Below are 26,841 nucleotides of genomic sequence, written 5' to 3' on the forward strand. Positions count from 1 at the left end.
CCCTGAGACTCGCTCGCGGGGAAGGAAGGCGGCGGCCGCTGCGAGAGCTGCGTTTGCGGCGGCGCTGCCGCCTTGGGCCCGGCGGAGAGTCCGGGGCCCGGCGCTGCCCGCTCGCGATGAGGCGGTTCGGCTCCGAAGGGCCGGCAGGAGGCAGCGCGCCCAGCGCTCTGCTTCGCTGCGGGCCGGGCCGGGGGAACGTCCCGAGGGGCTGCAGAACGAGCGGTGGTGCCTACGGGCGAACAGCCCGCTTTCAGAGCCTCTGGAGCTGCCTTCCCCCAAACCGGGCTGTCAGCAGCGCCTGAGGAGAAAGGTCATCTGCTCTGCTTTAGTTTTGTTCGCAGGGGTACCGAGAAGGCTGTGGGAATTAACTTATTCCACTATCAGAATCTGTGTATGATGTTGTGGAGATTTAGAGAATGAAGTAATTTACTCAGCAGGTGGGATTATGTCAGCTGCACAATGCTGAGCCTGGAAAGTCTTCAGTTGTGCACTCTGGTGCCAATGATGTGGAGAATTTAAGGAGACAGGTTCTGGAAACTTAATATAGGTTATTAAGAAGGGTGCCAAGGTATGGATGGTTTCTCTAGTTCCAAACAGTCATCCACTTTCTCAGAAGAGCCAGTTCTGATGTCAACTGGAGACCTTCTCTGGGAGGGCAATGTAACAGACAGGCTACCGGTAACAGAAGAAGCACTAACGTGAAGCTCTGTCAGCAATGATGCCTCTTTTTGCTGTGTAAAAAGCACTGTGATTGACTGATGTATATTCTAGTCCTCTTGTATCAAGGTTCCCTGCTACCAGCATAGGCCCATTACTGATGGAAACAGTAGTGCAATGTGATGCTGGAAAATAAAGCATTTCCTATGTTTGCCTTCTATATTAAAAATAATGATGTTTTCTTTGTGTCAGAGTAGCTGTCTGTACCCTGATCAATTCTGAATTTAAACTAAGTTGTAAAAGTTTATTTTTCCAGAGCTACAAATGTTTTAATTAGCCCCAATAGTTTGCAAGGCACTTGTCTTGGTCTGTGCTTTTTAGTACATCATTACTGTGATGAAACACTATCGATACAGCATACATTACATGGATTAGGGCTATTTAGCTGACATACCTCAAAAAGTAATGGACAACGAGAAGCAGCCATCTACTGAGGAGCAGTATTTGAACTGTGTTATTTTTTTGAACAGATTTGGGAAGTCAATGATAAGCTGATCTTATAAAAGTACTACGTTTTGGTATAAACAACACATGCATTTGACAACAAACAAAGCGTGGTACATCATTGTGTTCTGGAAAGTATTTAGTCAGGAGAGCTCTGAAGGTCATATTACACTCAGACTGAATGTTATGGCAGAGTGGTGGTGTTGTATCAATGTCTGTATCAGTGCACTGAACAAGAACTTTTGTAAAATGCTGAAAAATTTTCACTGTTTCCTCAAAAATCCTTTCCTCGGCCTCAGCCCACTAGCGTCAGTCTCCCAAAGCACCTGCAGGGGTCAGAATACTTTTAATTCACCAGAAGTTTCCACTAAAAAAAACCCAAACAACACTGCGATTTGGATGAGAACAGTTTGTAAAAACATAGTGTTTCCTATGATCTGGAAACACTGCCTTTTGGTCATGTCTCTTACCGATGAGGCGTATGATGGGGTGTTACCTCCTGTCTGTAGCTTTGCCAAGATGGATTTTAGAATGAGGCATGCAGTTCTTGTGGATGTATTTTTAAAACGCTATTCACAAATCTGAGATCGTGCAGACGGCAATTTTAAAAGCGATTTCAGTGCTAGAAATGATGCTGCACAATATAATATGTGATGAAAGACTAAAATTCAACTTGCTTAGCTTATCAAAAGATGCAAAGTGATCTAATTACAGTGTATTACAAACTTCAAGTTGAAAAAGGAACTGGTCTGTGCAAAATATGTAGGTATTTTTCCAGGACTGGTGAACACAGCCAGCATGGAAATCCCAGACATTGGATTGCATGCACAGGAGGCTCAGTATTTCCCAGACATGCCAGCCTTACGAGTCTTGTGCTGCACTGATGTGCGGTGTACTCAAGGCACAAAGAACTCATTGGACCTAATGTGTCTTTGCATGTGTGGGAACAAAGAAGCATTAGAAGCAGTACAAAAACAGATGAAGAAGAAAGCTAGAGACAGCCTAGATAAGAATGTTGTAGGGCCGGAGAAAAAGAGAACAAATTTTTGAGACGAGTGCCAACAGAGAGAGGCTTCAGCTGTGAGCAGGATTAGCACCCTGCGTCACAGGCTGCTTACCCAATAATAGCTTCATGGGAGGGAGCAAAACACAGAAATATTTATGCAACAAGAACCAGAATTTAGGGTTCCCATACCCTCACGCCTTGTCCTTTACGTGTGAGTCACAAACGACTCCTACTTATGCTTGTATTTCCCTTTTCTGGCCCCACTAAATACTTCATTGCACAATGGCACAGGTTCAACAGGAAAGGTAGAGAAGTCTTGCCCCAAATGTGAGGACAGTCCATAGGGGCAATGGAAATCCTTGGAAAACAGCAAATCCAGTATTTGATGACTTTGCAGGGCAAGTGAATTTTCCTGCTTTCTCCAGCAAGAAGCAGTGATGGACCCTTACAAGAAAATTCACTTGACTTACTGCCTCTTGATTTACTAAGGAGTCTACTGATCCAAGTTGCTTTGCAGCAAGTTGATTGAGGTACTGAAGTGAAATCCAGCTCTTAATTTTGCCTAGAAACAATTTAATAAATGCCACAAAATACAGCTGTGAGAGGAAGAGAAACATTCTGATAAACAGGCTGTAGCAGCTGAAACTTCCTGGGCTTATTTTTCTGTAGTGCTAGCATTACAACCGCTTCTAGGCTGGATGAAGTTGAAGAACTAATAGGAGTGGAGTTATAGCTTAGTCAGTGTAGAACTTTTGCAAAACTGGCAGTGCTAATGAGAAACAGTTACCCCATCCATTAAATCCTCAGCTCTGTACCATTCACTCCTCTAGGGCTGAATATCTGTGTGAAAAATAGGTGCTCAACATAAATGTCCGGATAAGTATGATACAATAGTGACAACTGAAATACAGAGTTTGTTTTATGACACAGGTAGAGATAATATCTATAGTATGAAAAATGATTTTTTTTCTAATCAAAAAGCGGAACAGCAAGTTGTCTTCATTTTCACAATTTCACATTTTCACAATTCCAACATTTGCTTTTACAGAGTTGATATATATTGATAACTTCTTGTGAATCTCTTCTGAGTTCTGGAACAATGGTGATTTTAATATTCACGTTATACTTTTTTTCTATGCAAACGTTTCTTTTCTGTACTTCTTTGTAACTTTGTTGCACATTAAATTCCTTCTCTATTCTTTAGTGGGCTAAGATCACTCTTGTCTCCTTTGTAGCAGTCTCTAGACATAAACTTTTCCATAAATAGGTTGTACACATGAGCAATCTCTGCTCCCAGAGACAATGATCAAGACGAAACCTGCCCCTATTACAAGCAGTGCTGAATCAGTCTAAAACACACGAGAATAATTTCTCTCTTTTTCACAGAAGTATACAGTTATTGCAGTAGTAGCTGGAAGGTGTTTCAAAATCCTTAAATGGAAAATTGTGTGAAACTGCAAAACTGAATATGAGAATTCAATTTAATGAAAACAATCTTTTTGCAAAAAGAATTGTTTAGAACCAGTTCCTAATACATACATACATACATATACATACATACATACATATCTATATATGTCCTATCAAGGTAGTCTCTGTTTTCTTCAATCCTATAAGCCTTTCCTCTCTGTTGAATTCTTAGCTTGGAATAACACAGTAGTTTAACATTTAAGTCCGGAATAACTGACAGACAGAAGTGTTTGCAGCTTTCTCCTAATGCACCTTGGGCTGCTCATATGGAACATACAAGTGAAAGGACCTGCTTTTTCAATAGAGTCAGAGCAACTGCACAAGCAATCTTCAGATAAAATTGCATTACTAATTTACTTCTGCATGCTTTTAAACAGATAGAAGCTATAAATTAATAAAATTGATTAATAAATAACCAATAAATTCATACGACCAGCCATTTACATATGCAGCTCTTCACATTTCACTTGGATTACTGAAAGCGTTGCACATTCAAGCTAAGGTTTTGGGTTTTTTTTATATAGGCACTTCAAGATATTTATCTTAGAAATTACAAGATTAAACAACTGGGGAGTCAATATCTGTTTAAGGCTATCTACCACAAGGCTATCAGGAGAAAAAAACTGCTGTGTATAGAAATCCAATTTTGTATTTAAATTGATCATCCTCAAGGTCATGTAGGTTTTAGCTTCTTTAGCATGAAGAAAATCTTTATAACAAGAAAATACTGTTAGTAAAGGTGGAAAATTTGCTGTCAGTTTACAAAAGAAAAGTAGAAGTATTTAAAATGAATATGTCAATCTAGCAAATATATGCATTTTTATTACAGAAAATCTGGCCAGCAGAAAAGTAGGTGGATTAGATCAGCATCTACATTCATTTTCATAGTGCTGCACACTGACAAGATTTTAAATGTTAAAATATAAAACTGAAAATATTGTTTATTTCACTGCAATCTTCTGTGTATCAATAACTACAGTACTAAATAGATAAAATCAAGTAGGATGAGGGACATAGTAGATGTGATCTAAAAGCACTGTAACTAATTTCCCAGCTCAGTAAGTCCAAAGGAAGTTATCTTCACAGTGTGCAAAGCAAGGAACTAATTTTTCTCAAACATGGTTTTGAACTCTTGAAGGAAAAGCATGAGAAGGTAAAGTTAGCAGGACTAAGCTGCTGGGTAGCTTCTTATCAAGTCAAGTCAGGCCTCAGTTGCAATACTCTTTATTTCTGCTTAAATTCATCATAACTTGACTGAGCTTCAAACTCTTAAAAATTTGACTGAGCCTCAGTAACCAATTCTTACAAGGACAAAAGGGCTTATCTTTTGTTTTGCATGAATCAAATACTGAAAGGAAGAATGTCTAATTATGAGTGAAGAGCAGGCTTAAGCAGAGGCTACATAAATTGATTTTTAAAGGGATAATTTTAAAATGATATTTAATAACAAAATTAATGGAAGTCTCACTTTTCTTTTTCTAAGAGAATTATAGTACTCTTAGAAAATGTCTTAAAATATCTATAAAATGTCTAAAAATATATGCTTTTTGTGCTAGAGAAATTTTACTTCATCAGTACATTCATATGTGTGAGCCTATTTGGCTGTTGCTTATCAAGAGTAACACGAAAAATGGAAACAAAAAACACAAAAACCACCAACAACACAACCCCCAAACCCACAGGCAGTTTTTAAGTGAGAACGCACAACAAGAACATACAGAAAAGAGAGGAGGTTGTCAATACTGTTGGCTGTAGAGGTGGGGATGCCTGAGCTGGCCTGACCCGGTGGGTGTGCCCCTTGCAGATGTCTCTGCTCTTGCAGTATAGTTAATCCATAACCCAGACAAGGTATCAGCTGTTAATTGGGAGGCACTGCATGGCAAGGGGGCTATATAAAGCTCTGCAAGTTTCCTGACAGTATTTGCTATAAATTTCTGGGCAGTGTTTCATATTCTGGCTGTGTTCTGACTGTCTGAACTCATGGAAGCCAGGGTAAGACGATCTCAACCTGATCCTTTAGTATTTAGCAGATCATGACTATTTTTGATGTCTTTAATTAAAGCTGGATAGACCTTTCATTCCGAGAAATCATAGCACATTTCCAGTGTTTTTTCTAACACTTTCTAGATTTTAATGCTGATAAATGTAACTGGCCATAAAACAACCAATCTCTACTGATTTGCTTCCATTCGTGTCTCTGATCACCTTCTCGGTTTCTTCTGATGATGTGGCTTAGCAAAAATGTTTAGGACAAAGTCAAATGCTCTTCTGGATATTACAACTTCATGTATATCAAATTAAGAAATTTGGTTTCTGATATATACCAAGTATGTAGGGGAAATCAGATTTTGATGGTTTGTCCATCCTTGTAAATTAACGTTGCTTATGAAAATAAAGCAGAGAGTTTTTCCCAATGTGAAACACTATTTTTGTAAATTGTACGAGCTTCTTAGTTTCTCTTCATGGATAGAAAATAATGAGTCTAAATGTTCAGCTTCTTTTGGTTAGAACTACACACAGCTTGAATACCATTTGCAAAGCCCATATGTCTAAAGCTACTGCAGTATGTTTACAGAAAAAGATTAGTACAAATCAGCATTTATACTTGTTTCAACGTGTTCATTTTTAAAACTTCTTTGAGCAAAAATAGATTACAGATATTTTTTTCAGGACTAACTAAGCCTTATTCCTTCCTTGTTTTCTGTCCTGACTTCCCTGTTTGTGCTGTGATAATAGTTGGCCTTCCAGAGCTGATTTCAGTATATTAAAAGAACTATTCAGTAACATCTGTCATTTTTCTTCAAATTATTAGAAATATGGTGGTTTGTCTTCTAAACTGCTAACTAGACAGAGAGACTTTGCCAGTTTGGAGTTCATGTAGGCTTCAACAAATGTTAATGCGCTCAGCCTACACCAGAAGATGTTCAACATCATGCAAGATCATGTACCTTTTCTTTCAGGATGCAAGAAAACCCATTCAGTAGATTTCCTGTTCTGGCTTGGCTAAAATAAGCAAATGGATGTTGTTTTAAGAACAGTGTTTTGAGCAGCATTTATCTTTTAAAGTATGAATTTGGAATCGTGATCTTAGGGAGCAAGTGGGTTTACATAAATATGCAGAAAGGTGAGATGACTTGTGCATGAAAAAGGTAGCTATAGACTTAGGAAGAGAACACAGAATCTCCTGCCTCTTAATACATTTCTGCTTAACAAACTTAGTATTTCATACAGTGAGGGGAAAACAGTGGTACACGGAAGCAAGGCCTGAACAGCAGAGAAGCCTCAGCAGAAAGAAAGGTGGGAAGGAAGCTGGTTTGATTAGTATGGATCAAATAGAGAGGAATTGGGCAGGAAGATGTAGGTATATGTGGAATAGTCTCCTACTGTTGGTAGGAACTTTCAAGATATTAGCAGTTTGCTAGACGTTTTAAGCTTTCTCACTCCCTAGCAATAAAATACATGACTTTATCAGTATTGTGCTCCTAGTCCTTCACTTCTACTATAAAAGTGCTAATCAACTCTCACAAGCCAATCTTTGATTATTACCAAAAACACTGCTGTTGGCTCCTTGTTATTTTCTGGCAGTAAATCTTTTTGAGTTTTCTTACTTATTAAGGAGAAAATCTTTCTTATTGTCATGGTTTTATATTTTTTTTTTTGTTTTGGTTTGGTTCTCAGTATTCCGCATCAATACATCATGTAGTATACTGGGAGTTAAAGTGTTAATGCTCCAATTCCAGGCACCTATCCCTATACGTTACAGAAGTCATGGGATCTGACCCTTCCGGGTGGGGCGGTCTCTTACTGCCTGGCAGTGGGTGCTGGAGGGTGCTTTCCTGGCCGTTCCAAGCTTTTCAGGTTTGAATCGGTATCGGGAACTCTCTCTCTCTCCTGTTTTATTTGATTTATTAGTCTCAATTTCAATCAGATTGTATTATATTGTGTTATCTTGCATTCCGATATCATAATTAGTAAAATAAGTTTTCCTCCATAGATTGTTGCCGCTGTTTTTTTTTGTTTTCCTCCCTTCCTTCCCATTTTGTGGGCTGGGAAGGGGAGGGCAGGGGTCTACCGCCCCCCTGTCACGGGTGTAGATTGATCTCGTTAACTCCGTGACACTTATAAGGAGAAAGACTTGCTGCTGTACTTTGTCTGCTTACTACTTTGCAGCAATGCAGACTAGCAATAAAATACTATTTTTTCACTAGCCAGTTAATCTGGCTTTAGAGGTGATTTTTTATTGCTAGATTTGCAAATAGCAAGCAGATAACTCCTGAGAATATGATACAGACTATGTACAGCCTTTTCACAATCTATCTCGCTTAGAACCTATCATGGGAAAGCGTAGCACTGTCATCATCCTGACTTCAGTCTTATAAATGCTTTTCATGCATTCAGCTAGATCTCTTGATGAGATCAAGAATAGACTGCTGCTCCAGTCATGCTGTTCTCCTACTCCATGAAGTACATTTTAGAAGAATAAAAAACTACTGTTGTCATTAATATTTCCTCACAGGTGTTGTCTGAAGAAAATGAACAGGTGAGCAGGAAGAGGACAATAGTTCACAGTCCCTCTGACAGATTTAAAAGAGACTGAAAACAACTGAGGGCAAGATGTAACCAAAGTCAAGTCCTTCCTACACCTTCTGAATTAGTTTTTATATCCAGCAGCAAGAGCAAAAGCACCTTAAGCCACTTTCCTTTCTCTGGTCATCCAGTATAGGCTTCAGTAGATCAAGCTGCCAGTGAACTACATTATTAATATTTTCCTCTCTGTTAATTTAGAACATTTTCTTTTTCTTCCGTACAATAAAGCATATTTTTTGATTTAAGCTGAAATCATAAAATTGTAATCATATCAGTTTTTAAATTAATATGGTGTTTTGTAGAAAAACAATCAGAATAAATAATAAAATTAATTAATTTCTTGAATTTCTTTGTCTTCATTGTCAGTACAGTGATTCTGAGGAAATTAACAGTTTGTGTTGTTTTTATTTAAAAAAACAACAACAGACCGTATGTTCAGTTCTGTAACTGAAGCTAAAAACAAGACAGTTACACAGTATTTCAAGTCCAGTTATTTATTAAAATTTTTAAATAATACTTATGATAATTTCAATTTGTTGTATGAAAAGAAGGCCTCCATAGTCAAAGCCATGTTTACTCAGTTGTTTTTGAATCAGGAAAAACCTCATCTGGAAAATCTAAAGAGATAGAAATAAGAACTTAAGAGAAATAAAGGTGTGTTAATTCCCTTTACCTTCATCCTACCTACAGTGCTATTACTATGAACCTATGTTTCTATGATTCTATAATAAAGAACTGTTGTACTTCATAACATTTATACTTCTGTTGACCACAGAAATGGAAAAGAAATAGAAACTCCACCTTTAAGCTTCCACTTATTTAACTTCCATTTATGTAACTTTGATAGTGGTCAGGCACGCTTCTAATGTGCAGTGTCAACTGACCAATACGTCTGCCTGCCATATATTGGCAAAGGCATTTTTCCCTTAGTTCCACAGAAATTTTCTGTTTTAGCTGAAATTGTTGCAACTGTCATTATGGCCAGTGACCGACAGAGCTGGCAGCCTGAATCATTATAGCTTCCACTGAAAAGCCAGCACCTCTGGGCAAGAACTACCACAAACTGGAATTTCTATGAGATGAAGGCAGTGGTCGATGCATAGACGTAGAGCTCAGTGGGAAGGAAAATGACTGATGTCTAACTGAAAAGTTTATCTGGTGGCTCTGACTATGCTTTGACAGTGATGGGTGATCAGCTTTAATGTATATTCTTAGCGTTTGGACTGAGCAATCATTTCAAGATGTGCAGCGGTGTTTAATCACTTGCCTTTCGGATATTAACTTTAAATCCCCACTACACACACAGCCATGTGACAGAAATGGTTGCTGTAATGTTTTGCTCTTTGCAGAAGAGTTATGAAACTCTTTGATTTGATAGAAAATTATCTAGTGAGTTGTTAATAGTTATCGTTAGCAAATACATCATTAGTCCTTTCCTAATTCTACCTAATCAGCAAGAGAGGGTTTTAGCAGCTCTTCTGTATTGGAGGTTTTGGTTTTGTCATAAAAGGAAATGAGGTACTTGGGAATTTTAGATAGCAGCTAGAAGTAGTGAAAGCTGGTATTTTTCCTCTTACTGTAGGAAATAATGTTTCCAAGTTTCTAGGGTATTAGGAAAGTCTTCTTGTTTTGTTTTGCTTTTCTTTGTATTAATGGATAAGCCAGGGCAGATTTGTCACTGATATCTCTGGGTTCAGTAGAGATCTCTGGCTGAGTAGAGAAATATATGACAAAGAGAAAATGTGTTATTGCAGGAGAGAACTCAAAGTAATTTATTTTTTTCCACTTTTTACAAAATAGGTCAAAAAAAAGTGAAAATTATCAAAAGGAATACTCCTTGGACATTTAGTGTTCTTTCTGTATCAATTAATTTTTCCACATTGCCATGAATAATTCATGTAGACATCTTAGTTTATATTCCACACTTTGTCTTTTTGCTACTTCAATGCAATTTCTAATAAGTGAGATTTAAAGCTTAAGTGTGACAAAAAGGGTCTTGGTTTAACTATGCATTTACAATGAACATATATTTAACAGAAAAATCCACATTTGTCTTGCTTACAGCATTACCTTTTTCTAGTCACAGAAGCAGTGTAAGAGACTGTATTGCTTACCTTCATTATACATCTAATTGATCTCAATTTTTATACATATTATTAACTTAGCCAGACCGTAGCCATGACAATATTGATAACATTTGTAGAATGAACAGGACACTACACTGTTTACCTAAGAAGAGACATCATTTAGAATACTACCAGGATATTTGCAATTCTTAGATGCAGATTAAGCTTTAGATACTAACATCATTTTCTGTACTAAAAGCAATTCATTCTGAAATTGTTGTTACTAAGAAATACTTGCTGCTCAGAATTCTTTTTGACTTTGTATAGGGCTGAAGAGGCCCTACAGGATGCTTCTTTCCCTTGCTACGCCACAGATGTGGCTGGCTGGCTGTCCACCTGATCTACTGGGTGTCATGGGTGGAAAGAGCAGAGCTGTGGTTAGAGCAGCTACTTTACTGCATGACCATGGGCCTATTATTTCATTTTTGTTTCCATTTATCTATTTATTGTCTGACTTGATTAGCTAGCTGGATCATCCTCTGTTACACGTATATGCAGCGTATGGCAAGTTGGTCCTAAATAAATACATAATAAGAATAATTCAATGACTTTTCTTGCCACGTATTAAGAAACTTTAGGTAGGGTGGATTACAGAAGGGGAAACAAAAAGTTCTTTTGTCTCACATGTGTATCTAAGTTTATGGTAATTTGAATGAGGTGAAAAGTAATTTTTGGTTGTTTTTTTTTTTTTTTGTAATACATTAATCCAATCTATCAATTCTATCCTTATAGCTATCATTAAATGTATAGAAAGCTAAACCTGACAGTTATCCTTTAAATTATATTCATTTAAATGTTAAAAATTTGTCTTTATTTAATCCTTCTGCTGGAGAAATATCCTTGATTTGATTTCTGATTCTTTGGCTTTGTATTTAAGCTCACAGAGAAATTTTACCATTCACAAAACCTGGGATCTTGATGAAAACACTTCATTTCTGCTATAGAAATATTTATTATATTGCTATCATACAGTCTGAAATTATTGTTTGGAGTTTACATCAGAGCAATCAGGTGCCCTGTTTTTTGCAAAACTTCCCATTCATTTCAAAATACTATTTTATTTGTGCCTGTTTTCTGAAACATTTTCCTCATCTATGTTTTATGGTTCAGAGCTTTGTCTCATTTCAGTCAATACAAAGGTGCAACAGGGCCATAAAATGAGCTTTGTTGACAATCTGGGGACAGTGCAGATGACTGCCATCGCTTGTTGTGTCATGTATTTCAGATGACTCAGATCAGAACTCAGGTTTGACAGTACAGTGGCAATTTCTGTCAGTTGAAATAGGTTATTGATGACCTTTACTACTGGATGAAACCTAAAGGAAACCTGAAACTCAATATAATGCTGGGTGGAGGAGGGAGCAAGAGTCTCTGGTAGTCCTAGGACTCCATTTAGGTATGTTTTCCCACTTCTTCCACAGCTATACTGTGCATAAAAGTCTTCCTTTCTCTTTGTTAATTTTGTTAGAACAACAGCAACAAATGAAGTGGCCAGTGTTAGTGTTAGTCGAACCACCATTTCTAAATTTACATCTGTAATCACCACGATACTGTTAAATTATCACACATATCAAAGGCTGATATCAAGTATCAAATTCACCAAATAAAAGTAAAAATAATAATGAGCTAAAATAAAAAAAGGGAGACAATTTCTATGGGCAACTAACAAACGCTAAATTTCAGGAAATTGATAGCTATTTTCTGTCACAACCACACATTAGGTTTTACACTGCCTTAAATAGATATAGCATTGGCACTAATTGTAAGTGAATATGAAGGAGAGTGGCAGCAAGAGGCAAGTGGAGGGCTGTTCATCATTACATCACATAAGCAAGATAAAATAGGGAAGTTAGGCCCTGCTGATTTTGTATCTTTTGGGCAGTACCTTCATACCTCAAGGTACCATTTGTTCCTGGTCTCAACTGTCTATCTCAATGGCTATCTTCCAGGGAAACGTTTACAAATAGTTTTTTAATTAGCTGGAACTCACCTGTGGTCTAGAGAAAACTCTACTAAATACGGACAAAATATCTCTAAGACTTGGGGAAGTGCGCTGTTTAAAGCTGTGGAAACTTGGACATTTAGGATAACTATCTGTAAACTGCCTTTGCAGCCTGAAGACACTTCTCACCCGCATCAATATTCTCCATGCAGCCTCCTCAACCTTCTTCAATCTTGGCTAGAATTGTACTCTCTACTTTTTTTCCCTCACTCTTTTTTAAGGTGGACAGTGATGAAGGGGTTTGTGAATAAGCAAGTTTAAAAGCACAATTTCTACAGGTTTTGCAGATTTTTAGCTATCTCTGCTCACATAGTCATATGAAATTGAATTTATATTGAACCTGAGGAGAAAAAAAAAAACAATTCTGCAAGATATTTCTGTAGTTTGGATATTTAAGAGAGCTCACTTCTTGCTTGAGTTAACTCTGCCATTAAATGTAAGTTCCCCCAAAGATTTGGAGAATTATTTGAAGCACTGTCTTTGTGCATTACCACACCAGATATGACTGTCCCAGGAGCTTTAACTAACAGCCACAGGATAAATTCTCTAGGGCAACAGAGTTTATTCCACACCTTCATATCTTTGAAATTAATTTCCTTTACCAGTTTTGACAGAACACAAGTTTTGTTAGTTTCAGAATGCAAAGAAAAAGTACTTATTTAAGTGAACTTCTTTGATTCTCTACTTTCCATTCAGAAATGGAAACAGTCTGGACTCTAAATGCAATCTTTGCAAACTATAAGGATCTGACTCTGCTTTCATAAAATAAGTGTATCTTCAGTAGAGAAATTGAGGTAATATTCAAAAGACATGCATAGCAGCAAAGGAAGAAAGCACTCTAGCTCAGAACGTAGGCTGAAAATGCTGGCATACAGCATTCTCTGACATCAAATACATAGCACACAAAAAAGAGAATTAATGTTGCCTGTTGATGAACGTGGTTGCTGAATAGACCAAATCCTCCTTTAACATGAATAGCCATGGAACATCAGTGACAGATAGCATATTCTATCCGGGAAAAATAGGCATTTGATGACATTTTTAAAAGTTTAGTATTAATTAAAATAATTTGTTTGAATGTTGTTTATAGTACGAAGCACATTTTGTAATAGATTAAATAATTAAATCACTCAGATTCTTGGAAATGAAAACATTTGTGCTCAACAAATGCCATTTTTAGGTTAAGTCTCTTCCTTGTATACAATAGCAATCAGCAGCAAACACAACAATAACATTCTTCTAAGATAGGGGAGGTATGGTAGCAATGATAATATTGTGCCTCAGTGACCATTAACCTACATCAGCAAATGCCAACTGGAAATCTAAAGGGTACTGAGACAATTTTCACTGCCCCAGATATGCAGATGAGAAAGCTGAACATTTCTACATGTATCCAAATGTGCATTAAATGATCACATGAATTCCTAACAGTCAGAAAAGTTACATTCCACTAACTGCTATGAAATTCAGTCAGAAAACAGACCATGAATTATTCAGCAACATCTGAATGAGATTTTCTTTGAATGGTGACAATTATTTCTGTTACACAATACAAGGAACCTTGGTTTGAGACAAAGATTTTTATTTTCACTTTTGTTGTTGTTACTCTGTTGCAAAACAGTAATAACAGGCAATAAAACTATTAGGATATTTTTATCATCAAGATTAAAACCTAGAAAATTAAATGGAACACACTTCTTCCAGAATAGTAAAATCTTATTTTTGACCCCCAAAGCTGGATTTTCTTGGAAGTATTGACTTAAGTTTGCTATTTCCTTTCAGTTTTCACGTGCACACTGATAAACGTCAGGGAAATGGAAGTTTAGAATTATAACAACATAGAATATCTTGAGTGAAAGGGACCCATGAGGTTCCTGAACACTGGCAGCTGGGGCCATGCCCACTGCCTTGGCAGCCCATTCCGTGCCCACCGCCCTCTGGTGCAGACCCTGTCCCTAACCCCTCAGCTGCCCCCCCCTCTCCCCCCGACACAGCTCTATGCCGTTCCCTCGGGCCCTGTCGCTGTCACACAGAGCAGAGCTCAGCGCTGCCCCTCCGCTCCCCGTGAGGAGCTGCCATCAGGCCTCCCCTCAGCTCCTCTGCTCAAGGCTGAACAAACCCAGGACCCTCAGCTGCTCCTCGCACACCTTGCCCTACAGACCTTTCACCATTTTGTAGCTCTTTGGATGCTCTCTAATAGTTTTAGATCCATATACTGTGGCACCTAAAACTGCACACTGTTCTTGATGTGAGGCTGCACAGTGCAGAGCAGAGTAAGACAATTGCTTTCCTCGCCCAGTGGCAATGCCAGGTCTGGTGCACTCCAGGGTGCAGTTGGCCTTTGGGCTGCCCGGGCACACTGCTGGCTCATGTTCAACTTGTTGACATTCTATTTTATATTACATCATGGAGTTTGAGTCCAGATGTTCCATACCTTTGCTACCTATCAATTGCTGCATTCTCTCCCTACCTCTCTTTGTCTAAATGAGTCACTCTCAGTGAAATATATTGAGAAACCCTACCTGTACTACATTAAGGATTAGCAAGGGGCTAGTGCAACTCTTCAGTAACACCGGTTCAAAACTTCTCAAGATGGAGTGCAACGTGAGTCTCCAATTCCTAATCTAAATGGCCTAATTACAGAGCATTTTGACTTTTATGTCACTGTTACAATCAGAAAGGTCAACGCGGTCAAAGGACAATATAGAGGTGTAGTAGCAAAGGGACTAGCACAAATGGAGTAGTGTTACAAAAGAAAACGTACTCATCCACCTCTGAAGATCCAGGCTCACATAGAAAACTCCACAAAAGAGAGATCTCCAACCAGAGATCCTTCCCTAGTGCAGCCAGGCTCCACTCCTTTCAGTCACAACTGAATTACCTTCACCTGTGCTCCCAGGGCTGACAGGGTCCTTTCCCCAGGTGATCAATCAGTGGTTCAGGCCGTGACTCAACAGTTACCATACAGTCACATACACAAATATTGATATGTTGAAACAATTCATTTTATATATATATATATATACGTATATATATATATATATATATGAGTACTTTTTTTTTATATTTTAAGAGCATTTCTGCTAAAGTTACTTGGCAGATTCAAACCAAATTGCTATCTTTGTTTTTCTCAAGCTATATGCTTTCCTCCCAAAATGCTATTGATATCTTTGGTTTTTTTTCCTCCTTCACAGGGAGAGAAGGAAACAATTTCAAATTTCTTTACAATAAAACTGTTACAGGATGTCTAAATAAATTCTGAATGATATATAGCAAACAAAACTTTTTAACAAAATTTAAGAGTAATAAGGGAATATCTACAAGCAGTAAGGTCCAGTAATCCAAGCAAAGTCTCTTTCATAAAAGTACTTTCAGGTATTTCTGAGAGCCAGCAGAAATTGGGAATTTTTAATGCTCCAAAGCTGCCTTCCTCAGAAAATTAGCATTCTGATAATCATTCAGATATGTAGCCTGTAGATATATCTGTTACTGGTTACTCACAGGTGTGGTTAGCAAATAGCAGACCAATTTCTTACTATTTTATTGTTAAATACAATCCAGCTTCTCTATTTTCTTCTCTTGCAGCAGGCCAGGTTTCCTCTGCAGAAAACTTCTCTTTTTCTGACACATTTTGGATAATTGTATCTGTAATGCAAATTTCTGTTTCCCAAGCACTCAGTGGCATGCTGTTCTTTTTAGTGTTTTGTAGTACATAGTGATCCTCTAACAAAAATATTTTTTGGTCAAAATTAACAGCAGATCAGATAATTAAAATTGAATTTTCTTATAAATATTTTAAATACTACTTCCATAACTCTTTAAGCTTCTCCACTCTGAATTCTTTTTCTCCCAACTAAATGATTCTCAAGCAATACTGGCAATCAGTTGATATCAATCTCTCAGAATAGACACCTCAAATACAGAATTTTAAGTAAAATCTCTTTTTCATCCCACTGTTAAATGTCATTTAACATTTGTCATTGTAAACTGATATTGTCTCAATAATAATATTTTTAAAAGTAAGATTTCATTTTATTTTAAGAAATAAAAGCTCAAAGATGAATATATTTTCAGTCCCTCTTCCAAATATGATTACTACCATAACCTAGAGCAGTGTATGGAAAATATTTTAATGTTTAATTTTAAGGATAATGAAGTTACATGTTATATGTCTATATATGTTATATATGTGAATCTGGAATGATTTCAAAGACATACCTTTCTGGAGAAATCATCATCTAAAAATACTTCATGCAACTAGTTGCCCTTTATAAGAGAAAAAACAGGTAGGAGCCAGAGAGGTAATTTACTAGTTTCAGTGTAATGTGTGTCAAAAATTAATATATTACCTGGATTGGAGACAGTATCAGTTCATACCTGAAAGTTTACAGAATTTTAGTTTTTAGTTTAAACTTACAAAGAAAAAAATCTTTTAGGAAACATAAGTACTAATACGTAATTAACTAGACTAAACAGACTACATGTTCTGTTAAAATTGGCAGTAGCATCTCTAGCTTTGAGAAACAATGGATCAAATATCAGGGATCCATCTTCACAGAAGAAATGGAATTGCAAATGTCCCTTGTGGTCTGCTTTTTGGTCTGCTTTTTTACTGGGGTGTCACCATTTTACTAACAGTGTATGTTGCCCATTCTCCCATTTATGTTAACGCAAAAATTCATAGTCATTAATGGAAACCAATTTGGATCTTAAAACTTCGGTCTTCCCTGACAATTCATAGACTGTGGTTCTATCAGGAGCAATTGAATCATAAATTCACTCCATAAGGGCCTGAAAAAAAGTATTCCAGCAATGAAATGTTATATAACAATTTCCAGTGTGCCCTGGTTAATGAAGGTGTTTATGTTCTGTGTCAAAAGCCATAATCCTGTTGAAGAACCTACTTACTGTGTGACTTGAACAAGGCACAGTTTATACTTCTGCATGCATATGTGTGCTTAAGGTATTTTCAGAAAACTCCTAAAAGCTTTTGTTGAATTGAAAGATCTAGTCTTCTCAGTCACTTATGCACCATCTGCTACCAGTGCCCACAGTCATCCAGTTCATGGGACGTGATGGAGCATGCTACTGTCTGGCCCATGCAAGTGCTTTCTTTGCTTGCTTTTTGTGAAGGCAAGAGCAGGAATATGAGAGAGAAAGACTAATTTATACACTTGGCCTGCTATTCATTTAGGATCCAGTCTGGGCACATTCCTGGACTGGAAACTGTTCCTATATGTGCAGCTTATTTTTAAGCCTCTTTTCTTTTTTCCTTTCAAAAAGTATTTGGTCAGCACACATACATATTGATACAATGATCAGCAGCTTAATGTAGGCTTAAGCAGGCCAAACAGTTTCCAGTAGCAAAAAAACATAACCCCAAGATGAATTCTATAGATGGAAACAGTGTTTCCTTTTCAGGAATGTTCCTCCTATTTTTGGACATTGAGGATTTGCCATAAAGAGAAGTAAAACCAGGCACTCAGGTCTACAAGTAGTAAGTCTTAACTGACATTAACTTTGCCTGGTCACATTTAACCTTTTTTTCTTCTGTTATAGTGGCTATTAGTGAGGCAGTTCTTGACAGTGCAGTTCTTTGGGAGATGAGGACCCAAACTGCAATCTGAAGATGCTGATATTGAGTGCGCTTGCTTGTAGATCCTAATTAAACTTACGAGAGCCACTTGGGCTGTAACCACTGCTTATTCTGCTGGAATACAGACTTTCTTTTCTCACTGAAAGAACAATACGGTGGAAACTCTTTTAGGAGCGTATCACGGAATTTCCATTTCCTCGTGCAGGATTTTCCTGTAGAAGCCTAATCTGGACAGTTAATGGTTTCTTAGCTGAGCTGTAACATAGGTTTCAAAAGCGTATGAATGCTCTCATGGGTGAAATAGCAGGCTACTGGAGGATATGAAATATTTCCTCTATGGAGACATTTACCAAAGCCACTGCAGGACTTCCATGATTCTATGAAAGCCAAGTCTTCTGAAAATTTTCATGCTAATTTATATAGATGTTTTAAAAAAGGAGTCATGGAATTCCATACCTCATATACATTAATTTTCCATCCAACAGAATAACTTTGGCTATCTTGTACGTCAGTGAAAACCACCTCTGTAAGCAGAGTGTGACTGAAAACGAACTAGCATAATGGAAAGTTTCATTTCCAAAATATAATAAAGTTGCAGGAGCAGCGAAGGAAGTGAACATTACTTGCACTTATGGTACACTCATTTATGCTTTTATGAATATGAATTTATGTTTTTGTTCTATGCTGCTGTTTACATAACTGAAATCTACCATGGCATTTAAAACTGGATTCAAATGTTTCTTTTGTTTCTTTTTTTTTTTTTTGTCTTTTTTTTAGAGTAGATTATATTTTAATATTGCTATTATAAAAGTTTATGATGGGTAAAACTATTCAAGGATATAGTCTAACTCCCACATATGTAAGTGGAATGATTCCTTTGATGTTCATGATGGCTGAATCAGGCAATTGATATGTCTTGCTGTTTACATATAGTAGTGTACAGAAGTGTTAATGGTCGATGAATTAGTGAAGACACTATTATCATCTGAACTTCCAGTGCAGATATATTACCTAAAACAAGTAGTTCCATGAGCAGTGGAATTAATGAGGCCTAGTTTTCTATAATTTATATCTGAGGGTGAATTTCCATGTGGTTTCTCTGAAAGCCTTTCCTGTCATGGGAGCAATGAGTGTGTCTCTTTCCTTTCCCTGATTACTTATGTTCACAAAATTTTTAGAAACAGCCAACAGATTTACTAGGGACTGGCAAATAGGTGACAAAAAAGCTTACAAATGTTATACTTACAAGACACATTCCTGAGCAAACTGGACTACAAGTAAACGAATGCACACACTGGACTTTGTATTATCAGACTTTGATATTATGCTAAGGGAGCAGTTAATAAGAAACCACAAATGTAGATTTAAAAGGAGCCAGAAGTAATCTGAGTTTTAATAAGCAACAGAGAAATCTTGGTTATCCCCTTAAACATAGCTATGCATTACATGACCTCTTGACTTCCCAGGGGATGATAGAGGCATCTCATTCCAATGAGACCCAATGCCTCCTTGAGCTTCCCAGCGTAGAGGAAGTATTTAAAATATTTATGGTACTGCTAAATGCCTTTGGGAGTATGTGACTTGCAAGAATTAAGATTTGCTTTGTAAGCCAAAGCAGGAGGAGAACATATTCTGACTTGGTTCTTCCCTCTGTCCTTAGGTAAATGAAATAGGGAAAGATCTTATTTCATTCCTGGGGAATGCGCTCCAAATAACAAGGGAAAAGTCCTTACATGAGTCAGAGGATGGAAAAGAAGAATTCACAGCATCAGACTTTGTGTTCTTTTTTTTTTTTCCCTTTTTTTTTTTTTTTTTTTTTTAATTCCTTCCATCCTCTGAATTTGCATTCTTGAAAAGGTTGTTGCAGAAGTAAGAGTATTGGGCCAAAGTCAAACTGATCATTAGAATTGACTTTCCTTAAGTTATTCTGGGAGGAATCTGATCCTAACAGTTGGCTTATGTTGTTGTTGTTTCTTTGCTTGTTTTTAAATTAACTGCATTAATATTTTATAACTTAGAAGAGATTATAATGTACTTCATAGATGTAACAATCTTATATGCTTATTTATAATTCTATATATACATTTATATACTTACATATTTACCCACAGTGGAACATGGTAAATAATATAGAAATTAATGCATTTTAGAAGTTCCTAGTAGTATTAAAAGTAAATATTTTCTATTTCTCTTTATTACAATTGCCTATAGCTTTGCCATGAAATGAAACTAATTTATCCTCTATTCTGAGAAGATTTTATATCTTAACTTAAATTAAATAGAAATGAAAAAAATAACATATCCGTGAGGAAGAAAGATCAGTGCAAATATTGTTCATCTTTACTTTTCAAGAATCAATATTTTTTTGTAGAGCTCTGTCATCCAGATCAAGAATATTCAAAAAGACTGGAAGAGCAGTCCTGAAATAAGACAAGTGGACGCACTGATCTCAGGAACATCTAGAAAGAACTGGCCAAATGGTTCATATTTATGATTATCATTTGTTCATTGTCAATAGAGTTTTTTGAAGGCTTGCTGATAAAAGTCTCAAAACTTCCCATTTGTACTTTATGACTAAGATTTTCAAGTGACTGGCATTAATTTTGTGAGTGCAACAATTTGCATAATCTTTGTTAGGCCAATTTGTGTGCCTAATTCATGGCATATTCCTTTCTCTGCCTTTTAGGATGTGAGATGGGTGATGCAGTCCATCTTTCTGGCACAAGAGCCAGAAAGAAATGTTCTCTTTTACTTCTCTGTACCAAAGCAGGATCTGCAAAATCTTTGCCAGGAATTGTTGTGTACTGTTGAACAAAACTGTTGTAGTGCATATAGTGCATAGTTTGAGCAGGTCAAATCAAATATATTTTTATTGTGCCATTTTATCATTTCACTATCACATGATTCTTCTAAGACCATATTGATTTGAAATCAAACATATCTGGTTTATGATTTAATAAAATATAGTTTATCTGTGACTGTTTGATACGTTAATTTCTGTTCAGTAAACCATGTTAGAACTTATGATGCTATTAGGAAGAACTTTTCCTTATCCTGCTGGCTGCCAAGGAGAGAGTTTTTCAAAAACTCAATGTTAGCATTTTTGTTGCAAACATTTTGCTGGATATAAAACGTCACATGTGCAGTGCTATACATTGAATATGGCTGTTTGTTGTTCATCTTGTAGTGTATCATCTTATGAAATTACTCCCACATTTTTGAGACCGTGTATCCATCCTGCTATGGACTATCCTCTCAAATCTATTTGTTGTATGTTGTTTCCACAACATGAATGTGCAAACACTTTGAAATCAATACAGCATGCTCTGTCATGTAGGTGGTAACCAAAAGTCTCTTCAGATTTGGCTGCATATTTTATAGCACCTGTTTCACTAGCTCTTAGCACCTGCTCTTCTCATGGGAGTACTAATACTTTCTTCAGTAGGAATAACATCCGATCACTTGTTTGTTGATATTCTCATAGGGTATCATCAGTTATAATACTAGAAGAAACAAACAACATATACTTCCTTCCTCAGAGTACATGAGCAGGATAGACAAACCCACAGATCTTTCTTTTCTTAATGATGTGTCTAATTCTGTTACAATTAAGTGTTGTCTACTACAGATTAAGTAAGCAGAATGCCAAACTTGTACCTCCCTGTGTGAAGTCTTCCTGGTGAAGACAACATGAAATAAGGGGTTTGCAGAATATGGGTTTATGCTTTATACAACCCAGTGCATTCCTTTTTGTACCATAACATGATGATGATTTAAGAGAGGAAAGAGAATGGACAGCAAATTTGCACACAGTCTGTCTACTTCTGACACTCCATTTCAGAGTGCTTCATTAGATACTACTTGGTCAGGCTGCGAGAGGTTAGGAATTAACTGTACTAATGGAGAATTTCAACACTTATTAGGGCATAGGCCTCCACATATGGATGTTTGTGCTTGACTATTGTGATCATTTATGTGATCAGAACAGTTTTAAGTGCAAATTATCAGTTATCTCTCCCTCAACCGCATATGAAACAATTACATTGTGATGAGGACTACAAATGCAATATTTTGCAATACATGTACATAATTTCCCCAGCCAGACTCTGATTTAAGAGGCCACTGAACTTTGAGATTTTTCTAGTTTATCAATGTGGGATATGGATTTTTAGCATAAATGAGAAACAGGGACTGAAAGTTTCAAATTTGCTGCTAAATACTGGATAATCACTGAACAGAATGCCAGGCACTGCTATTTAAAAGCAAATCTGCTGTAACAATTGCCAGTGATCCTGATCACTTTCTGTCATTTCACTTGAAAATGAAGATAAACAGTGTAGCATTTTTATCAATTATTTCAAAGCAATTTACAAAAAAAAAAAGTCAGGATGAAAATCTTTTTTAATCCATGAAGAAACTGAGGAAGAGCAAAAAAATGTGGAAAAGAAAGGAAAACATTATTTTCTCAGTATTATGAGGCAGGTAACCCAGGCACTATGTGCTGCTGCTGTGGGACAAGAAGGGACAAAGCAGAATCAGGTACCTTTGGAACTCTTACTTTACAGCCCCACACAATCATCCTTAGCCTGTGGAGGAGGATAGCGGTGTGTGCAGTATCTCTTCCTCCTCCTCCCATCTCAGGATGAAAACTAGAAAAAAATGCTCTGTACTTGCATACCAAAGCATAGTCTAGTCCTTAGCATATGGTCTGAATTGGAAAGGTACTGCTGAAGTTAGTATTGGATTTTCAAGAAAAGTTCTTTTTTATTTACTCACGTCTTTTAAAAAATCCAAATTCATAATGTTGAATGCACAAATTTTATTTTCTATTAACATACTGTAAGTTTCTTGAATTGGTAGTAAGCAGAATTTTAAACAACAGTGGCAGATGACTGAAATACCTTTTCAGGGTGATTGGAAGGGATGGTCACTGTTTTACTCAATAGAGTATGCTGAAGTGTATTGAGATAATATGGACTGGGTGTGTATTGTTGCATTAGAAATAAAACATGATTTTTGGCTAGAGTTTTTGTCTGCCCTCCCATCTGATTCAGAGAGCCACTAATTTAGTACAAGTATTCAATATGAAAAATGTAATAGACCTGAAGCTGCTCGACTGGGTCCTGGGAGCTATTCAGCTATTCCATTATTTTATTTTATTTTATTTTAAAGACACTGAGGATTGTACCATATGTTTCTTTAACTGTATTCCTGGTAAAAATCTGATTTTGATTGGTACAGATTGAATGTATTCCATATATCCTAACCTATTACAGGTTATCCTTACCCTAGCAATTGAACTTCAGCTCTACTTCAGAAAGAAGAAAAAAGTGTGCAAAGGCAATTGTTTTCAAGTCTTTGCCAAATGAAGCTGAATAGAAGTACTATCAGAGTAAGAAATTCAGGATTTGACCCTCGGAGTAGATTTTATTTTCAAAGCAGGTTCCCAGAAGCCACAGAGAAAAAGGAAACAAAGCTAAAATTGGGACAAGGTCAACTGGATACAGAAGAGACTGTAACAAACCTAAAATAGTTCTGTTATTTTTGTTTCAGCTAAAGTTCACAGAATTTTTATTAATAATCTAACCTAGATATTTAGGCAGGAATCAGACAGAACAACTTTTTAATGACTGCCCAGCGGGAAGGTTATATTCATAACTAGTGTTAACTTCGTACTTGACACTGACAGATACAGTTACTGCCTTAAATATCCAAAGTCTAAGAAGTATCTCTCCACAAAGAGTATAACATATTATAGAGACTTGAAGAAATCTTTTGAGTGCATTCATTGTTTGGAAACATATATATTATACATACATATAAACAATGAGAAACACATGTATTTTATCAGGATAAGGTACAATTATTTGCAACCAGTATGAGTAGGAGAAGGATCAGGTCTTATTTTAACATGATAGAAATGCAGACAGGGAAAATTTTCTGAGCAGAAGTTCATAATTTCAAATCAGTGGATAGAGTTAATTAATCTTAATTAAAAAAAATGAAGATACTATTTTTACTTCAGACTCTTCTCTAAAGTAATTATACCACAGATGAAGCATGTACTTACTCTGATCCACCACCAACTTCCCCAATCCCCCCAAAAAAAGAAAAAAAATAACAACAAAAACAACACTGCACTCCAAAAAACCCCCAAAATTAGGCATGGGATATCATGAGTCACAGTGGTACTCAACTTAGAGTTCCTTCTGTTGCTAAGAATAGAAATTACTGTTATAAGTCTCTCTGAAAAGGTGTCTGTAATTAAGAATTCGTTTTATGTCCAATTTAAAGTATTTATTAAGTATAAATTTATTTGTTCTCTTTCAGAGGTTATACTTTAACATGAAAAACACTGAAGAGTGTGTATTGTTTAGATCTGGGAACATTTCATTTAGATCTATTCTAGGTTTTACTGCTGGGTAGTGTTAATATACAGATAATATTCTGTCATTCTTTCAGTTTTGCAATGATCTACAAGTGAGTTTTTCACTGGTGCAACATGCAGATATTATTCTATTTTATATACATTTAAGTAAATATTAAACAAGTATATAAAATCTGTATACAGGGTACTGGAGTATAGGGCCTACTCTGTATGCTTATGATGAAGATTGTTGTCCACTCTTCTGAAAGACGACACTTAAGAATTCAGATGACACGGAAAATACAGAGGTTTTAAATAGTGATACAGCTAAAATGCAAAACTCAGCCAATGACAGCAATATCCCTTCCAAACTCTTTTTAATAGACACAAACTACTAAATCCTTAAACTACAGAATTGAGTCTGACTGACAGCTGAAGAAAAGTGCACCTGGTATTTAGAGATAAACACATATCACTCTCAGTGTCATAAAAAGGTATGCCAGATCCAACCTTCAGCCTGGACTTAGAATGTCACTGTACAAAGAAAAATATTTTCGTTTTTATTCTTTGTCATTAGCAGGCTGACTGAGCCAGGAGCTGTCTCTAAGACTTCCTTAAAAATGAGAGCAAAAAAAGTAATGTATTAACATCCTACTCACAAAAATGCCAAAATGATCTGCATACTTTGTTGATAGTCCTAATGCCTTTCCAGGAAATGCACACAGAGTAGTCTCATTGTGTTACTCTTAGTCTTAAAATCATGGATCTGTTAAATGTGTCAGCAAATTATGATCTTTATTGTAGAATTAGTAAGAGGTCTTGAATCTCATTGCTTAAAATCCCAGTAAAGCACAAAAGAAGACAGGGGCTACTTTCTCTATCTAACAGTGGGTAAGCTTGGGTGCATAAAGATAAAGTCCTGCCAAAGGCTGGGCAGGGAATCCTTAGCAAAGCCCAGAGCCCTTTAAGTTTCATCTGAGTACTTTAGCATCACAGCAGCAATTTTCATCATCCTTTTAATTTCACTGAAAAAGCCTTTAAATCCTCAGCATCATAACAGGTGACTGAAGGATGATCTTCAGGTAACTTGAGAGGAGGAGATTTTTCTGCCTTCCACCTTAAAAAAGCACGGGGATATTAAACAATGAGAACTGACAACAAAGGTAAGCTAAAAGCGAAACATAATAAGACACTGTTTTCAGCATTTCGAAAGAACTAAATACAACACATCAGCAGCTTCAAAATCCTTTTGAACAAATGCACTCAGAAACAACTAACTGGCAAACAAACCTATTAGGAAGATGACAGTCTGGTCAGTGAACTTTTGGCACATCAACTCTATAAAGTGTAAGCCTCTAGAAATATTCCTCACATTTGAGTAAGTATAACAGCAAATTTAACAACAGATACTGAGGTCTGGGTACTATAATTTGTTGATTTTTACAAAGCTCAATAGATGAGAATGTCCCTAAAATGAGAAGTATACCCCTTATTTATTGTTGAAGGGCTTTGATTTACTTTAAATTTTAAAGGACGGATATAGTGATCAGAATGTCAGAGACTCAGTCACATTACTTTATACTTTGCTTAATTTTTATTCTGCCAAAGCAATATAGAAGCATCTTAAACAGCTCTCAAAACATAAGATAGATGTCCTGAACCCTATCATATATCATAATTTCTAGATTATTAAGGTGATCTCAATGGACAGATAGATTATCCTAGTTTACAAAGACTACAAAGCATGGTTCAAATAGTACATGGAAATGACAACATCCTTTGAAAAATACAAGTCTTCTTCAGCTGCTGGTTTTGTGTAACTATGCACAAGAAGCTGTGTAGTAGAAAAAGAAATATTTCAGCCTCAGTAATAAGGAACACCATTAAAAAATATGTAGGTAATCATGTCTCATTCTCTTTCAAGAATGTCATAGCAGAATCAACACAGCTTCAGTGACCATACTGTTGGATTTCTTTCCTTCTCATAGCTTTCAGAAAGACTATCATTGTATTTTCAGTAACAAATCTTCACAATTTGTAGGATTGTAAAAATGCTGAATGAGAATGTCCGTTATTAAAAAGGAAGAAATTGAGTTGAATTGTATTTCTAATATCATAAACACTGCTGTGTCCACAAAGTCCATCTTCTAGGCTTTGATTAATGAATGTCATTAAACACATGCTTGAATTTAACTTTCCTGAACAGGAGGACTTTAAGGATTAATATGGGCCTCTGCAGATGAGATATGAGATATTCTGAAGGATGCTAACCTCCCAGACCGAACAGGACAGAAGCTATGAACTGATCTCTAACAATCTCTCTGTAACACCAAACTCACAGAGTTTCAACAGCAAAGGTGAACCTGCAGCTATGCTGTCTCAGCTCATGATGAGTATCATCTTGTCTTTTAGTTTTTATTCTTTACATTTTGATCTGTTTAAATTGTTTCAGCACATCTATTTTATTGTATCTTTCTTTATAATTGCACATTTCAGAGCTACATACTCCGTTGATTTTATTTCTGA

General features: G+C 36.5%; 1 long non-coding RNA gene across 1 annotated transcript; it reads left to right on the top strand.

Moving 5' to 3' along the window:
• Positions 1-6,394: 6,394 nt before the first annotated feature.
• On the top strand, positions 6,395-8,569 carry LOC146544927 (uncharacterized). The gene is made up of 2 exons (XR_014882098.1): positions 6,395-7,495; positions 8,154-8,569. It is a non-coding gene; the product is annotated as an uncharacterized LOC146544927 (long non-coding RNA).
• Positions 8,570-26,841: the final 18,272 nt, after the last annotated feature.

Source organism: Meleagris gallopavo, chromosome 2 (assembly GCF_905368555.1).
Source record: "Meleagris gallopavo chromosome 2, MGAL_WU_HG_1.1, whole genome shotgun sequence".
In the NCBI taxonomy this organism is placed as follows: domain Eukaryota; kingdom Metazoa; phylum Chordata; class Aves; order Galliformes; family Phasianidae; genus Meleagris; species Meleagris gallopavo.